General features: G+C 49.1%; 1 pseudogene across 1 annotated transcript; it reads right to left on the bottom strand.

Moving 5' to 3' along the window:
* Positions 1 to 5,527: 5,527 nt before the first annotated feature.
* LOC309847227 (large ribosomal subunit protein uL6 pseudogene) lies at positions 5,528 to 9,990 on the bottom strand (annotated as a pseudogene). The gene is made up of 3 exons: positions 9,463 to 9,990; positions 5,734 to 5,943; positions 5,528 to 5,614 (listed from the first exon to the last, which is right to left on the bottom strand). The product of its transcript is annotated as a large ribosomal subunit protein uL6 pseudogene (transcript).
* Between the last annotated feature and the right edge of the window lie 7,168 nt (positions 9,991 to 17,158).

Here is a 17,158-nt window from a genome sequence, read left to right as displayed (position 1 = left end):
CCTGAGGTGAAGGCAGAGGCTTAACCCACTGAGCCATTATTAAGAATTAAGAATTATTATTATTATTAAGAATTTAATTAAGAATTTAATTCATTATTAAGAATTAAGGATTATAATTCTTTTTTTTTAAGATTTTATTTATTTATTCGACAGAGAGAGACACAGTGAGAGAGGGAACACAGCAGGGGGAGTGGGTGAGGGCGAAGCAGGCTTCCCTTGGAGCAGAAAGCCTGATGCGGCGCTCGATCCCAGAACCCTGGGATCATGACCTGAGCCAAAGGCAGACACTTAACCACTGAGCCACCCTGGTGCCCCTAAGGATTATAATTCTTAATAATGAGAACTGCAGTTGACCCTCCAACCATGCAGGTTGGAACCTCAAGGGTCTGCTGACATGTGGATTTTTTTTTGTAAATACAGTAGAGTACTGTAAATGTATTTTCTCTTCCTTGTGATTTTCTTAAGATTTGCTTCCCTCTAGCTTACTTTATAGTAAAAATACCATGTACAATAATACATGTAATATACAGAACATGTATTAATCAACTATTTATATTATTGGTAAGGCTTCTGATCAATAGTAGGTTATTAGTACTTAGTTTGGGGGGAGTCAAAAGTCGTATGTATGTGGATTTTGACTGTGCTATTCTGTGTTGTTCAAGGGCTGTGTTCATATACAGATCCGAACAAAAAATGTCACCTAGAATGGTAGCACCCTGAGAAAATCACCATTAACACTGTTTTTCACCTTTCCTTGTACTTCCTTTTGCATTTACGTACATGCGCATATATACATCTGCCTAAACGAGAAGGCATTATTAATTTTCTAAATCATCTACACCTTGTCCTCCCATCCCCCCGACCCCGCCCACAACCCGCGGGCAGTCCGTGTTCACAGTCTGGTCCGTGTCCTTCCTTTACTCCGGACCCGGACCGTACAAATGTCTACTTTGTTGTTTGTAGCAGCCTGCTATTGGTCTTTGCTTTATAAAATGAGGTCACCTGTCTCCTTGCATCTGATTTGTCTCTGTCAGCAGCATACCTGGAAATCCATCCAGGGTCACCTGAAAGGGCCTTGGCTCCTCTCCTAAGTGACTACTGTACATTCTGTGGCCAATGACATGAAGGGGAAATTTCTCCACCCACTTTCCCCAAGGAGTCTAATCCTTGCCGTTGCGGAAGAAATCGCAGTCTGCTGGGAAGGCGGTGAGATGCAGTGGGAGACCAGGAATCGTGCAAACTGAGAACCCAGTTTTCTCAGTGCCTGGTACGCATAAACTAGGACGGGTATGGGAAATATCTGCATGTATTGGTTTTGACTTTCTTGCAGACTTTGTTTTTTTCCTAAGTTTACCTTTCCAATAAATAATGCCTTCCCATGGTTCAAACTCCCCAAACGTACAAAGGGTGCACAGGGAAAAGATTCCTTCCCACTCCCGTCTCCCAGCCGCCCAGCTCCCCACCCCATGGAAGTACCACTAGTGGCTACTTTCTAAATTAGAAATAATTCTGATTTTCTTTCTTCCCTTTACTCATCCTATCAGAGTAAAGTAGGTCGTGGAACAGTTGTCACTCCGTGTTACAAACGAGGAAGCTGAGACTCCGAGAGTCTCTGATGGCAACAGATTCAAGGCCCACGTGGATGGGGCCCCCCAATCGGTCAGACCCCAGGCGCACTTGGCCGGGCTTTCTACTCACCTAATGAGTTCACTGTGTGGCTCAACGAAAGGAAGCCAGTCATAAATCCTCATCCAGAGTGAGTGCTTCTCCCCCCCACTCCCACCCCTGATTGAGCACTTTAGCAAGCCTGGATTTTTTGCCCCAGAGGCTTTTTATTTTTATTTTTTCCTACTGCAGAGCAGAGCTGATTCCCTGAGCAGTGGGAGGTGACCAAGCAAAGAATTGTCCCACCTACATGCTAGCAGCATCTGGAGCTTCTAGAGAAAGCCGGTGCTTGTGCAGCTGGGCCCCTTGTGCCTTCTCTTTATCTGCCCAGTGTCTGCCCTGAGGGCCCCAGGACAGAGGCTGTCTGTTGCTGCCTCTGTTTTGCTACCTCTGCCAAGAAGCCTTTCCCAATACCCCTTGATAATCCCCTGATGCTCAGTTGAGAAACCTCCTTTAGGCTTTCATGGGCTCCATCCACCTGATCCTCGCGACAGTGAGAAAGGCATGAGGAATCCGAGACTCTGAGAGACCAAGCGACCCACCCAGGATTCCACAGCAGGCAAGAGTCCCCTCGAGGACGGACACCAAAGTTTTCTCAGGCCTGTTCCCAGGCTTGGTCTCCGGCTCCGAGCCACCTGCAGGGACTGCCTGTGCCCTTTGCTTCTGCCTCTGGTGTGCGAGGCGGTGCTCTACGGGGGCTAAGGTCGTAGTTTTGGGGATTAGCAGAGGGCTGGCTTCTGCTTCGGCGCTTGCCAGCTCTGTAATTTGGGACAGGTTCTCTATTTCTCTAAACTTTGGCCAGCCAAAAAGTGGAGACGGTGAGCTCTGTCTCCTAAGTCCCAGAAAGGAAATGAGATCACGTACAGAGCATACTTGTCGCAGGGTTTGGTTGGATGTCAGCAGTGGAGATTTTCTATGAGGATTTTTTTTTTAAGATTTTATTTATTTGTTTGACAGACAGAGATCACAAGTAGGCAGAGACACAGACAGAGAGAGAGAAAGAGAGGAAGCAGGCTCCATGCCGAGCAGAAGGCCTGATGCGGGGCTCGATCCCAGGACCCTGAGACCATGACCCAAGCCGAAGGCAGAGGCTTTAACCCACTGAGCCACCCAGGCACCCGTCTATGAGGATTTTAAAAACTGGCTCATTAGCTCTGGTTCTCCTCCCTTGCTCCCAGCAGACAGAGGCCTAGGCCCACCCGTCTTGAAGTGTGTGGCACTATTTTGCACGAGTGGCTGACATTTTGATCTGGGGTTCAAAAGGTGACAAGTTGAACAAACAAGGGAAAGGTTGCCAAGGCCAGCAGGTGTGGGGGTGCCGGCATTTTCTCCGAATGAAGGCTCTTGCATGTCCTTGGACCTCACAGGTGTCTGGAGGAGGTGTGGAGAGAGATAAGCCTGGAGAAGTGAAGAGGAACCACATTCATACCAGGAGTGGGTAAAACAGAGAACAAAATTAGCCCGTGGCTTAGCAGGTCCATGACAGGGATCAAACCAGACTCCCATGTCTGAGACTATTTTAGGCAAGTTGGAAAAGAAATGGAACTTCCTGGGTGCCTCCAGCTACCCCACAACTGATTGGCAGCCAGAAAGAACTTTTGTTGTTGGAAGAATCCATCTGTTTCTCTGCTCGGTCGCGAGTTTTCCTTCTGAATCCTTCTGATATCCCTAGATTGACCAATCTACCCTTCCCACTGCTAGGATAATTCCAGATAAAGATGATCTCTTATGAATTTGGGAGTTGGAACCCTTGGGAACGTTCCGTTATAAAATCAGAATGGTTTTGATTATTGAAGGGAAAGGTCACACTAAAACAACCAGAAACAAAGTAACAAACCAAAAGCTGCATCAGCTTCATCTGCTTGCAACAGAGCAACACAAGCATTTAGGTTTCTTCCTAAGGCCACCAGAGGGAAATTCTCTAAAGTTTATAGTGAGGGAGAGGTTGTGCTTAGAAAATGACAACAGGGTGCCCATAATTTCTAATCTCACATAGAAACCAGGTCACCAGCACTTACTTGCTTTGCTGAACATGCCATGTTCATCAGACTATTCTCAGGAAGGTAAAAATGTTCCTAAGCATGACCTAATTTGCCCAGACCGTGTCAACCTGCGGGTAGTCTGGGGGTTGTCCTGAACACCAATAACTTAGTTTCTTTAGTCTATGCCTAACACAGATAGAATATCGGTCCCCAACAGAGGTCTGCACCCTGATCCCCAGTTCCTATGACTATGTCAGAGTACACGGCAAGGGGTAATCAAGGTTGAGGATGGAATTAAGATCGCTGATTGGCTGACCTGAACATAAGGGGACAGTCCACATAGGCCCAGTGTAATCACAACGGTCTTGATAGGAGGGAGATGGGAGTCAGAGCGGAAGGGCATGTAACAATGGCATCAGAGGCCTGAAGAGTGTGGCCGCAAGCCAAGGGATGTGGGTGGCTTCTAGGAGATGGGAAAAGGCAAGGAAAAAAGGATTCTCCCCCACGCTCTTGAGAAAGGAGCACAGCTCTGCTGATACCTTGATTTTAATCCCATGAGACACTCTGACGTCCAGATCTGTGCGATAATGAATCTGTGTGATAATGAATCTGTGTGTGTGTGTTTTTTAAAGATTTTATTTATTTATTTGACAGACAGAGATCACAAGTAGGCAGAGAGGCAGGCAGAGAGACAGAGGGAAGCAGGCTCCCTGCTGAGCAGAGAGCCCGATGTGGGGCTCGATTCCAAGACCCTGAGATCATGACCCAAACCAAAGGTAGATGCTTAACCCACTGAGCCACCCACGCGCCCCACGTGTTATTTTAAGCTGCTCCTTTTCCAGTGATGGTTGCAGCAGAAATGGGAAACAAATACAATGCCCTTCCTTGCTGACAGAGGAGCGAGCCCTTTCTACCCACTGCAAGTCTGCTGCTTCTTCTGGACAGACATCCATGGGCTGACTCACATAGCTCCCGAACACACCTCCCGCATTCTTCCGTTGCAGCTTCTGCGGTGAGGTGTGATGCCCACGTCGCCCTTGGCCATGCTTTGTCACCATGGCAGGGATCCCTTGGGAGCACCCAGGCCCATCCTCAGGGGATCACCTTACAGGCGACCCAGAGCAGCACTTGCTGGGGTTTCCAAAGTGACACTGTCCCTGCCGCCATCACTTCAAGCCCCACCATTGTCTATGAAGGAACTGGAAGAAGATTGCTTCTCCCACTCCATGCTTCGCTCGGGCCTCTGGTCTCAAGGGGCTGCTCTGTGTGTTCCCGGGCAACACAGGCAGCTGGGATCCCATGTCCTCCAGGACAGGAGAGGGATCTGCCCGTCTCGGCTCTCCCAGACGCTCTTGCTGTGCCCGCCCTGCTCCTTCAGCCTGATAGTGTCACGTCCACCAACTCCCTTTCCCCCTAAGCGCATTCTCACCAGACATGCCAGATGCGTTTTCATCCCTGCTAAGCCACAAGGAAGCCCTTCCACAGCCACAAAAGAGTTTTACAGTTTGACTTGCCCCACGCTGCTCCCCAACCCATGTTTCTAGACTCTTCGTTTTCTCCACAGTGAACTCGGCCATTGTGGAGGTTGTAGAACCTTGACTAGCCAGTAGGAAAGAGCCACTGAAATGCTTTCCTCTGGAGAAGGGGGATCCCATCACCCCACTTCTCATCTGCGGCTGGGTGTGCTGAACAGTGAGCTCAGCACCTGCTCCCCACCCCCCCCAACCATGTGCCCTCAAAAACTTCTTTACAAAGAAGCCTCTTTTGGGGAGAGGTGAGGATGTGGCAGGAACTCAATGCCATCCCCCTCCCCCATCCCATTAAACCTCTCCCCACTAACCTTACTTGCAAAGCTGTTCAATCCTCCTTCCTGATGGGCCTCAGGAGCCGGCCAGGGTGACCCCAGACCCCAATCCAGTCCCAGACGCTGACGGGCCCCCGGTGGCTGTCTTGGCTGATAGAGCGGTCTGGGGGGGAAGAGGAGGGGTCTCCTGCAAGCTGGGCCCACCAATCAGCCCCCATCTCTGCAGCTGAGTCTCTTGTGGAGCTCTTTTGCATAATTTGGTTCAATATTTACTGAGCCAACCTCATTTTCTGGGCTGTCTCCATGGCCGACAGCTGCGAAGGCTGCAATTATGGCATTACTGGCGCGCAGGGAAGCCACCGAGAGAGCACGCCGCGCGGAGGCTTCCAAACACATGCAGCCCTCGGGGAGCCCCCGCCGTGAGCGACCCCATCCCCGCAGCTGGAACTCTGCCTGGGCCCCAGCTGCAAGCCAGCCTGCTCCCAGACGCAGCTGACAATAACAGCAACGGCAGCAGTAACAGTAAGCCTCATAGCCGGCTTCTGCTGGGTGCTTCAGGGTGGGCATTGAAGGGGGCATGTTGCTTCTCCAGGGCCACTCCTCTGGGACACACAAGGGAGCAAGGGAACGCAGGGAAGGATCTGAGAGCAGACAGGCAAATGCGGGTTCCCGCATCCTCTGACTCTGTCGCTGGAATGCAGGCTCATTTAAAGCAGGGGCCAATTATGGTTACTCCCCAGCACCTAAAAATGTCTGAACATGGGAGCCTTTCAGATAAATAGGCTGATTCCTGCTTCTTGAGGGATGGAACACATTTGAGGCTTAGTTTAGACAGCCATTAAATGTGTAAAAACAGCTATCCCCAGGGCACCTGGGTGGCTCGGTTAAGCCTCTTACTCTCGATTTTGGTTCAGGTCATGGTTTCAGGGTCATGGAATTGAGCACTCCCTGGGCGTGGAGCCTGCTTCAATTTCTCTCTCCCTCTCCCTCTGCCCCTCCCCCCACCTCTCCCTCCGTCTTAAACCAAGGAGGGGGGGGGGGGGAGGAAAGGGGGGGGAGGGGGAAGGGAGGGGGAAGAGGAAGAGGAGAAGGAGGAAGAAATAGCCATCAGTTTGGTGATGATTACATGAGAACATTTAAGTAGACATGCCTAAAATTCTAGGTAACACACCATTAAGGACTGTAGACTTCATGAACTCATCCCTTTTCTAGCTGTACTGACCATGGGAATCGACCCAGACAGGTAATAGTTTCCTAGGGATGGCTTGCGTCCCCTGATATAATAAAGTGGTTTTTAAAGGCAATAACAGTAACCATCTTTCAGCATGTCTTGCCCATTACAATGCACCTTTCGATTAACGATCTCATTTGATTCTCTCTAAACTTCCATGTCAATTACCGGAGAGCTGATATTCATTGACAGTGTGTCCATGCCAGACACAACTCTAGATGCTTTGTCTTCAAAGATGATTCCCCTCATCTTCACAAGAGCCTTAAAAAGTAGGTACAGATGAGGGAGCTGAGGGCTAGGAGGTTAAGCAACATGTGACAGTGGTCGTACAGCAAACAGCAGAGTCCCAGGTTGTCACCTCGGTGAGCCCTCTTTAACCATGAAGCGAGATGCTGTTCTCATTGGTTCCGTGAGAAAACTGGACAGGGAATCATACAAAGGTCTCCCAAGTAAGTGGTAATTGGCAGAGGTGGGAGTGGAAGGCAATAATTCAGATCTTCTCCGATTCCGAGCCAGCAAAGCTCGGTCTCTCTGTCATTCCAGAGCAGAAAGGTCATGTGCTTTCAGTGGGCAGCTGCCCCTGGGGCTCAGGACCCAGAGCAGACACACGACACATGACAGGGGGCCATGTGGTCTGTGAGGTGGCTGGCTGCCTGGCGTGGGGGCAAGAACAGGGGTCCCCTGTTTCACTCTTTTTCACACCAAACCTGCAGGGCCAGGGAGCCCGGGTGGGGGGCAGGTCAGAGGGGGCGGGCAGCGAGCCGGGAACTGCTGGGCGGCAGAGCCAAGCTAGAGGAAGCTCCGGGTGCCCCGAGACGGCACCCGCCTCCAGACACACAGGAGAGCACCAGGAAATGTCTGATGGGTGAAATCAAAACAAGCACATGACTGAGCGGAGGTGGGAGTTTTCTCCACACGCCAGCAGAGAGGAGACGCAGGGAGAACAGTGAGCCAGTCAGTAGGTCACATTCTGGTGCTGCCCACACACACCTGGGGCGGTGAGCGGCCCCTGAGGGATTTATCTCCACAGAGCCTTTGTGGGAACAGCAGGCAGTGAGGTGGACAGGTCAAAAGTTTACACTGGAGAGTCCAAATCTGTGGGACACTACATGCAACATAGTATCTTGGTTTGATTTCGAAACAGTAAAAGGATATTAGTGGAAAGCCACATAAAGCCTGTGGTTTAGTTAATGGTAATATACCAGTGTTAATTTCTCAATTGTGACAAGCGTAGAACATCTGTGCAAGATGTTCCCATCAGGGGACCCTGGGTGAGGGTGTGCAGGAGATCTCTGTATTACCTATTCCTAAAAATTTTAAATTCCAAAAGAATTTTATGAAACTGGGATGCCTGGGTGGCTCAGTCAGTTAAGCGTCTGCCTTCGGCTCAGGTCATGATCTCAGGGTCCTGGGATCGAGTCCTGCATCCAGCAACTTGATCAGCAGGGAGCCGCTTCTCCCTCTCCCTCTGCCACTTCCCCTGCTTGTGTGCTTGCTCTCTCTCTCTCTGACAAATAAATAAATTTTTTAAAAAGTTACATGTATATATATATTTTTAAAGATTTTATTTATTTATTTGATAGACAGAGTTTACAAGTAGGCAGAGAGGCAGGCAGAGAGAGAGAGGAGAAAGCAGGCTCCCCAAGGAGAGGAGAGCCTGATGCAGGGCTCAATCCCAGGACCCTGAGATCATGACCTGAGCCGAAGGCAGAGGCTTTAACCCACTGAGCCACCCAGGCGCCCCTGACAAATAAATAAAATCTTTTTTAAAAAGTTTAAAAAATAATTATATTAAACTTTTTTTTTTTTTTTTTTTTTTACATCTCCGGACGGAATCTCAATTCTGTCCCATGCCATGCAATCTTGACTGAGTCATTGAAGCACTCTGTGCCTCAGTTTCTTCATTGGTGCACACAAGCCTGGGGATGATAACAGTCCCTGCCTTCGAGGATCCATGACACTGAGCCTTATCCGGCCCTAGAAATGAGTGTTAACTCTTATTATTATCAGTAAGGTCTGCTTTCAAGTGTAACTGCATTCCTGGGTTGTGGTTGACATGGGGATGGCTCCCTGTGCCCCTTGCGTGGAAGGACTTGCTGTCTAGCTTCAGTGAGTAGTCCTTCCCAAGGTCATGTCCTCCCCGAGGCAGAGGGATGGGAGGAGGGGTGGTGTAAAGGCTCCATCACTTAGGCCAGACTGGGGGACAGCTCTGCCTAGCGAGCCTTGCTCCAGGCCTCCCAGGGGACAAGCCGAGGTTTTGTCAGGCCTGCATGGCAGGGGACATCCCTAGCCCGGTTCCTCACAGTCATTGATCCCTGATCCACCTCATGCCCCCACCTCCATCCAAACCCCATTTCATTGTTTTCTTGCCAAGAGCCTTACCTGCTGCAGCTGGTGCCGGGAGTGGTCCAAGAAAGCAGGTGGTTAGAATGGGGGCTTGGGAGCTGTCCTATCCCCCCTCAGCTGGCAGGGAGGACCCACCACTGGGTTGGGGGGAGAAGCGCAGGCACGCCCTAGGGAAAGGTGCTTTTCAATTGTTAGAACATGTAGCGGTGTTGAGGCACCTAGATGGCACAGTCAGTTAAGCGTCTGACTTGGTTTCGGCTCAGGTCATGATCTCAGGGTCCTGGGATCGAGCCCCGCATCGGGCTCTCTGCTCAGTGGGCAGCCTGCTTCCTCTCTCTCCCTGCCAGCTTCTCTGACTACTTGTGATCTCTCTCTCTCTCTTTCTCTGTCAAATAAATAAACAAAATCTTTAAAAATTTTTTCTTAAAAAAAACCCCAGAAATATAGATACCATCCCAAACTTTTCTGATATCCTTGTTTTTAACTGCTATGTCTTGCTGAATCAAAGCAGCTGATTCTTCTGATATAAGTTCAATGTAATTTCCTTCCAGAACTAACTCATCTTTCTGGGCTTGAGATGCTGAACAAGCAACACCTGGCCTCATCTGAGTCCTGTGGACATATTTCAACAGGAGAACCATTTTCCTGAATAACAGCATTGATGGAGAAGTGAGCATTCCCAGACTCATCTGGTAAGGGAAGCCCAGTAGAACACGCCTTTGATCATGTCCTGTACATGACTGCAGATAATGTGAACAGTAGCTGGTTCTTTTCTTTTTCCCACCATTTGTCAGCTAGGAGCCTCTTCCTTTTCTTTCCAAGGAGACTTTTTTCCGATGACTTCTACATTGATAGGACTGAAGCTCTTTTTCAAGAGGCTTCCCAGGAACCGTGCATCTCTTCAGAGTGATGTTGACATTTTCTGGAATGTAGACAGTCTGATTGCTGAGAATGGTCTTCATTCTTGCCGGAGATTTGGCAAAGAGAGCTGTTTATATTCCTCTTATCAGTTTATTTTTTTTCCCAGCATCCAAAATCTTTTTAATAACAAAGCAGGATCTGAGCTCAGTTTTTGTAGCCACAGTGGGCCATTTGGTCTCTGGTGCACTTGGACTTCTGGTCCTTGGAGCACTCACAGGGGCTGGTGGGGTTGTGTAGGGTTCCCAGGGCCTTGCTGAAATGCCTGTACACCTCTGGGCCCTTTCGAGGATCAGAGAACAGGAGGGTGGCACAGCCCTTGTGGGAGTCCGGGGCAAACTGGCTGAAGGTGGCAATCTTGTTCCTGGCGTTGATGTGGCTCATGTGTGTGGCATATACACCTTTAGTGTGGGGACCTCTGGGACGCGCACATCCCCCACTGCAGATCCTACAAGCACAGTTGTTTTGTCTTCCTGGCAGCAAGCTTCATCTTCTTGGGCATCTAGGAAAGGAACAGAGGCCATCAGTTAGTGCAACTCATGAACAACCTCTTCAGCACAAACCAGTTGAAGGTAGAGCTGGTTTGTTCTGCTAGAGATGTGTGCAGATTTACCAACAGCCTCAGTAGATGTCCTGGCTCTTGGGCTCTTGGGCCAAACCTTTTGGTCCCCATTGTGGTGGATGTCCTCTCCCAGGATGGTGCCTCCTGCTCAACCAGGTCCGTAAAGCCCTTCTATTATCGCTATAGTTTTATGTTTCTCATTTAGGTCTTTAGTCAACCAAAGAGAACTGAAGACACACACATGATTAGGAACCTTTATTTCTGTCTGGAGAGAAGCCAGCTTCCCAACACCCATCCTTTGTCCGTCCGTTCTTGATGTCACTTTTTTCCTACAACAAGCTCTCGTGGATTGTTAAATCTGTTTCACAATGTCATGTTTTCTGCCATTTTCTGCTTTGTCGCCTGCCTGCTTCCTTGGCTCTGACTTTGTAATATGTCTTAATAGCTGGCGAGGGAGGTGAGTGAGTGATAATTATTATCACTGCAGATGAGGACACTCAAGCTCAGACAATCTAAGTGACTTGACCAAGGATCACATGACTAGTAAGTGCCCAAACCAGGATTTGAACCCACATCTGCTTTATTTATTTATTTATTTTTAAAGATTTTATTTATTTATTTGACAGAGAGAGATCACAAGTAGACAGAGAGGCGGGGGTTGGGGGGTGGGAAGCAGGCTCCCTGCTGATCAGAGAGCCCAATGCGGGACTCCATCCCAGGACCCTGAGATCATGACCTGAGCCAAAGGCAGAGGCTTAACCCACTGAGCCATCCAGGTGCCCCATCACATCTGCATTATTTAAAAGACTGGGCTCTTTCCACTCCTCCAGGCTGTCCTCAGAGTGGTTTTTTTACCCTGGGTAGGAGAAGAGGTTGGGTGAGTATTTTGATTACATTGGCTTCATGCTTCTGGCCTCAAAGGAGGTCATGTTTCTTCCCAGAAGGAATGAACATTTCTTTTTGGCTCCTGGAACCAAAGGATAAGAAGGCTTATCCTTGGGAGCACCCAGTAGGGTAGAGAGAAGCAGCCTAGAGCTCGGGGCCCAGAGAAACAGCCCTTCAGAGAGTGGGCTTCATGCTTCCTCTCCTGTGGCTGCAAGCAAGGGCTGAGAAACCACAGAATTATCTTTATCTTTTTGAAAATAGATCTGACCATATCTATCTCCCCTGCTGAAAACAAAATAAAGAAACTACACACCCGCCTACCACCACCCACCGAGAAAAAACAAAACCCGCCATGGCTCCTCAATGAAGCAATAGGCTGCAGACTTTTTTTTTTTTTTAAGATTTTATTTATTTATTTGACAGACAGAGATCACAAGTAGGCAGAGGCAGGCGGTGGCGTGGGGGAGGGGGGAAGCAGGCTACCTGCAGAGCAGAGAGCCCAATACAGGGCTCCATCCCAGGACCCTGGGATCATGACCTGAGCCAAAGGCAGAGGCTTTAACCCACTGAGTCACCCAGGAGCCCCAGCTGTAGACTCTTTAGTGTTTGTGTTTCTTTTTAGTCAATAAATCTTTTTTTTCCCTAATAGAATTGCATGCAGGAGCCCCAAATGTAAAACAATAAAGTGTGGCTTTATTAAGTGTAGATTTTCTTTTTTTTTTCTTCTCTTTTTTCTTTTCTCTTCTTTCTTTCTTTCTGTGCAAAAAGTTGGCTTTATTAAACCATGCGTGGGCAGAAAGAGCTGCCTAAAAGTGTAGCTTTTTTTTTTTTTTTTAAAGATTTCATTTATTTATTTGACAGACAGAGATAGGCAGGCAGATAAGTAGGCAGAGAGGCAGGCAGAGAGAGAGGAGGGAAGCAGGTTTCCTGCTGAGCAGAGAGCCTGATGCGGGGCTCGATCCCAGGACTCTGAGATCATGACCTGAGCCAAAGGCAGAGGCTTAACCCACTGAGCCACCCAGGCACCCAAAGTGTAGCTTTTTCAAGCCTAAAGTGTGGATCTGCTTAGCTCGCTCCTGGGCCTGGCACCCAGTAGGTGCTCAGTAAATATGTGTGGATTTGACAAGTAGGCTTGAGGACCTGTCCATGGAACTTATTTGGCATCCACCGTCCTTGAAGTCAAGCATGAACCTCCACGACGGCACGTAAATGCCTAACTTTGGCCTTGCCGTGAATTAACCTCCCATCTCCTAGACCGACACGAGAGCCATGCTAATCGGCTCACCATGCCCAAACGTGCCCGGTCCTTTCTTGTACCTGTGTCTTTGCAAAAGCCGTTTTCTCAGCCTGGAGTGTCTTTTCCTCCCATGTCTCCTGCTTTGTGAACCACCAAATCTTCGTAACCCAGCTCACACATCCCCTGCTCCACGAAGCCTTCCTTGATTTCTTGCCAGCTACCTGGAAGCCCCATCTTTTGCTGATTGTGCACCTGCTGTCATACTTGTCATGGCTGTCAGAACTCTGTCCCACAACTCCTCAGGGCAGGGTTCGGGCTCTTTGTCCCCATCTGCAGTCTAGCATTCAGTCTCTTGGTGCTCAACAAATGCATGTGAATCAATGAAGGAAGGAGCGAATCAATCCATGAATATGGAGACACCAGTCAACCCACTAGAGGTCTGCCATGGGAAGATCCAGCCCAGGACAGCCCTCGCAGAAGGACCAGCGGGGGTCAACACCCAGCAATGTGTGGCAAGCCCCAAGAAGGTGGCTGTAGCTATGTCACAGGCCGGGAAGGGTAGGAATCTATGAGGCTAGGTTCCTATCAACTACAGCTATGAAGTGGCAGCCAATCAAGGGTCGGTTCTTGCAGGGGTAGGGGCCTCTTCCTGCCTGAAGGCTCCTCTCTTCCAGCACCCACACGCCACTCTCTGTTCATCCCAGACCTGGGCCATAGAGCAATCACTTCTACCTTCATAGCCTCTGGATCACCCTGGGAAGAGCCCCTTCCTCATTCTAAGTCCCGAGTTTCCTTGGGCATCTCGTAGTTGGCTGTTCATGGGCAGATACCAACAGCTCCTTTCATCCAGGAGAACTTGCCTGAGGCTCCTTCCCAGACAGTGATCCTTCTGGAGGTCTTGGGTCCTGCCTTATTAATCATTCTCTCTGCTGGTCCATGGGAGGCCTTGTGCTGGGCTCTGTCTTAGAGGCTCAATGAATATCAACAATGCAACAGATCTGTGGGAACACAGAAAGGTCACCAAAACCATCAATAAGCTCTGGCCAGCCCTGGAGCAGGGACAGAATCATGAGGAGCTCCACTCCAAGGAAACACAACAGTAAACGGCGACACTGTGGTCTCTGTATACATGGGTATGCTTTCAGTAAGCACTAGCCTGATGTCAGACACTAGCTGCTGTGGTACGTGGTAATGTCTGGCTCATCAGACTGTTGAAGAGCAAGTATAAAGATTCCCATTTTTTAGATGAGGAAACTAAGGCTTACAGAAGAAAGATGACTTGCCCAAAGTTTCACAGTTCAGTGAATATCAGAACTGCTATCAGAACCCACATCCCTCTGCTGTGGGAACCTTGAAAATAAGACCATTCCCTGGTTGGTTGGTTGTTTGGTTGGTTTTTTTCTTGGGGGAGAGAAGCATCAGAGAAGCCTTCATGGGTGTGATCCTTAACTGAGCCGTTATGAAACTCCTTAACATTGGTTCATTTATTCAACCACAATGTATTGAGCACCTATTGGATGTCAGGCACTAAGAGTACTTAGAATAAGATACAGACCTTCTCTGAAGGAGCACAGGGTCTAGTGATGGGAAAAAAAAAAAAAATCAGACAAAGGCAAAGCTTGTATCAGTGGCAAGTGTGACAGGACAGTCCCCAGGAGTCTCTCCATTCCCATGGGGGATCATGGGAAGCTCCTACGGCAGTCTGAGGGCATCATGGGAAACTCTTTGTCCAGGGTGGAGGGTGTGGGAGACTCTCTAGCCAGTGTGGGCATCATGAGAAATTCCTGGGCTAGTGCAGGAGATCTGGTGAGGCTTGTGGGGGAGGGGATATCTGGGCTGAATCTAGAAGGCTGAATGGGAAAGCAAGGGAAGAAGTGCAAGGAAGACCCTAGAGCAGTATGAGCTAAGGTCTGGAGGCCAGGCCTCTTCTGTAGGCCCCGAGAACAGGTGGACAGACAGCTATCGGTGTATGTGTATATGGTCCAAGCCCACAGTGGATAATTTATGAGGCCTCAGTCAATTCCTGGGGTTTGTGCAAGCCCAACGTTGCTCAGAATTGCATTGTATAACTTGAGATGATTAGTTTTGTGAAGTTGTAAAGAAAGGAACACCAAGGGGCACCTGGGTGGCTCAGTGGGTTGAGCCTCTGCCTTCGGCTCAGGTCATGATCTCAGGGTCTTGGGATCGAGCCCCGCATCAGGCTCTCTGCTCAGCGGAGAGCCTGCTTCCCCCTTTCTCTCTGCCTGCCTCTCTGCCTACTTGTGATCTCTTTCTCTCTCTCTCTCTGTCAAATAAATAAATAAAATATTAAAAAAAAAAAAAAGAAAGAAAGAAAGAAAAGAAAGGGACACTAAAAGGTTGTAAAAGCATTCCAGGGCATAGGAAAAGAATGGCCCTTTGGAAATGTTGTCTGTTCACTTCTTTCAGGCACCCTTCTCTACCTCTACCTGGGGGCCGTAGGGGCATCTTCTTGGAGAAGCCACATGGTCATGTGAGGGTCATTCCACTTCCAGTTGGAAGGTGGCTCTTGGACCAGGTCAGGGACAGACACAAGGAGCAGGGAGTTTCGGATGATACATAGCCCCTTGGAGGGGCCAGCTGTTTGTTTGGTTGGGTTCTGAAGGTGAACAGCCTGATTTTTCTTCTTTTTTAAAAAAGATTTTATTTATTTGACAAAGAGAGAGAGGGAGAGCTCGAGCAGGGGGAGCGTCAGGCAGAGGGAGAAGCATGTTCCCCACTGAGCAAGGACCTCAGCTATGTTCTAATGGGAACTTGGCAGATGGCTCATTTGGAGACTGACTTCCTCATCTGCCCGGCAGCTCTCCATGGGGACTCAATGAATCAGTGCGATAAGGCTTGTGCCCACGGTCCTGCCAGTAGGTCTGGTTCCCTTCCCTCTGTTCCCCTGCCTGGCGTGGGCACCAGAAGTCCAGAAGGGCTGGGTTTTCTAGCCTGGCATCTTCCCCTCCTCTCTCTGGATGGGTTCCCCACAGCTCGTTTCGACTTTTCCATGACCCAGAGGTGCCGGTTCCTCCTCACCTGCCTGGCAAGCCCCACTTCGCCCTCCGACCTGAAACACAGGATGGTTCTCCCTCACCACAAGGGGGCATGTGAGGGCAGAGTGGAGGGTGGTCACCTTTCCAGCCTGTTCTCTGTCAGGTCCTGGCATTCTCCCTTACCTGGGCTTTTCATTTTACTTTTCCTTTACGATGTCGGACCACCCCAGCCCCATAGCCAAGCCTTCAATGCACGATTTCTAACAGTTCCCTTGTTAGTGTTGGAGGCTGAGCTCCTACAGCCACTGATTGGTATGGCAAGTTTTGGTTTTTTGGCTTTGACACAGTGTCCAAAAAGCAAAATGTTCAAATAAGTAATAATTATGCTCAGAGAGGCACCTTTTGTATGCTACATGCTCAGAAAGTAAAACAAGGAGGCAATCCTCTGCTGGCTCCTGGGCAGGAAAGCCTTCGTAGAGCATGTAAAGTGAAGTGGGTTTTGCAGGTTGGACAGGAGTTCCCACAAGGAGGGAGGAACCCTTCTAAGCAGAGAGAGAGCCCAGCATATGTAAACATGTAGAAGTGTGGGAAGGCATGGGTGCTGAGGTCCGGCTGTATTGTGGTAGAGAAGGAAGGAGACAAGGTGAAGGTATAAACTGGAGCAAGCTGGACTGAAAAAGGTGTGGGAAGTCAAGCAGAAGAGTCTCATGTTTGTTTTCCTGAAATTAGGAATGGAGGGCAGTATGCCAGAGGGGTCTCAGAAAGTTCCAGAAGTCTGATAGCCCAACCATGTCTCCAGCAGACAAGAGACAACACTTCGCCGGTGCCCCAGGCACCTTCCCAGTGGTTTCTGGGTCACTTAACTGGTGAAAAGTGGAAAAACCACCACTTAGAGCAGTCCTCAAACTTCCTGCTCTTAGGACCTCTTTTCCTTCTTAAAAATTGTTGAGAAGCCTAGGACTTTTTGTTCATGTGTGTTCTATCTATCAGTATGTACTTGATCAGAAATTGAAGTTGAGAAATCTAAAAAATATTAATTTACTTAAGAGAAACCCACATGTCAAAATTTTAAGAAAGTCTTCATGAAAAATCATTATTTTTAAACCATGAGTGAGAAGAATGGTGTTGTGTTTGGTTTTTGCAAACCTTGTTGTCTGGCTCAGTGGAGGCCTGTTGGATGGCCGCTTCTGCTCCTTCAATCTGTGGTACTATCGCAGGCCACAGAGCCTCTGGCAAGCTCCACTATGTGCCTCTGAGAGTGGGAGTGCAAGCAGCAAGCAGAGTCGTAGGGTTATTCTAGAAGTACTGCCAACCTCACAGATGCCCCCTGTGATTGGCCCACAAGTTACCCGTGAAGAACTGCTAGTCCAGCGAAGCCAGGCAGGTCACCAGAGGAGCAAAGAGCTGTCTGAACAGCTAGGAGGAATCAAAACAAAACAAAATAAAGCAACATCACAGGAGGAACAGACCTAAGTCTTGGACACAAAGAAGAGATGAATGTGAGGCAGTGTTACTTTGGGTGATTTGGGAGC

The sequence above is a fragment of the Mustela nivalis genome (assembly GCF_964662115.1).
Source record: "Mustela nivalis genome assembly, chromosome: 13".
Taxonomy (NCBI): domain Eukaryota; kingdom Metazoa; phylum Chordata; class Mammalia; order Carnivora; family Mustelidae; genus Mustela; species Mustela nivalis.
Note: the sequence above shows the minus strand (reverse complement) of the source record. Positions and strands in the feature narration are given on the sequence as shown.